The following is a 1,334-nucleotide window of genomic DNA, read 5'->3' as shown; positions in this document are numbered from 1 at the left end:
CACCCATCCGGTTCATCTCTGGTCAAGAGGGCCAGAAGAAGCCACAGGATATGAGAGGTGAAGATCCCAGAAGTGGTGTTTCTCCAACTTCTGGCAACCCCAGGAGGCCTCAGGTCATGCTGAGTGCTGATTAAAGATGACATTGATCCTGTCTTGACTCCCACCCTTCCCAGTGCCAAAATTCTTTACAGCCCAAGCTCAGCATTTGTCCTTTGTCCTTCAAAGCCAATTCAGAGAACTTCCTGTGCATTCAGCTCTTCTCATCCCACCAGTTGAAATTCAGCCCTTTCTCAATTTCCCTGTAGCTTTTGGCTTATATGGATATCATGCCCTTAGCATCCACCCTGTGTTTGGTGTCATGGTTTGCTGTGAACCTGTCTGCACCCGCCTCCCTAAATATTAAACTTCATGCGGGAGGGGCCCAGCTTTCAGACAGGGTCTCCATAAGTAAGCACAATGATCTGCACATGTTGAGTCCTTAATAAATAAAACTCACTGAATTGAATTGCATTCAATTGGTAAAAGGAAACTTATATAATGGTGCCGTTTTATATAGGTTTTATAATGCTTATAAAACACTTAAACTGTACATGCAGTCTGAAAAATATTTCATGTCATGTATCATTTAGTCCTCACAACTGCCTTACAAACCCCAACAGAAATGCTGCATTATTTCTTGCTGTGCAGATGAACAAATAAGGACTCAAACAATGCATAGTTACATACTGTTATACATAGTAACATTCCAAATAGTTACATACTATTGGGTGAGTTAGTGATGGGGGCCACATTCAATCCCAGTCTCAATTTGTAATCTAGGGCTCACATTTCTTCACTGTCCTAGGTACTTCTTTTTTTTTTAGAGAGAGAGAGAGAGAAAGAATTTTTAATATTTATTTTCTAGTTTTTCATTGGACACAACATCTTTGTTTGTATGTGGTGCTGAGGATCGAACCCAGGCCGCACGCATGCCAGGCGAGCACGCTACCGCTTGAGCCACATCCCCAGCCCTCTTAAGTACTTTCAAGGAAGCAGACATTGCCAGCCTTCTCCCTGTCCTGTCCCCTCCCATCTTCCCTGAAAGCATGACCCCCTGTGGCACAAACAGCAAAGGGAGCATGCAAGGTTCTCTCACTCTGCCTTGATTTCCTTATACTTTCCTGTGAGCTTTCTTGGGAGCACTTGCTCAACAGATCATTCAGGACCCCATTTATTTTATTGATGGTATTTATTCTTTATAGAAAGAAAAAAATAATATATATGAATATGAAACTTGTTGGGGAAAGTCTTTTTGTCTCCTTTTTATTACAATCTCAAGGTATTAAAAACTGCCT

This window comes from Marmota marmota, unplaced genomic scaffold (assembly GCF_001458135.2).
Source record: "Marmota marmota marmota unplaced genomic scaffold, marMar, whole genome shotgun sequence".
NCBI lineage: Eukaryota > Metazoa > Chordata > Mammalia > Rodentia > Sciuridae > Marmota > Marmota marmota.
Note: the sequence above shows the minus strand (reverse complement) of the source record.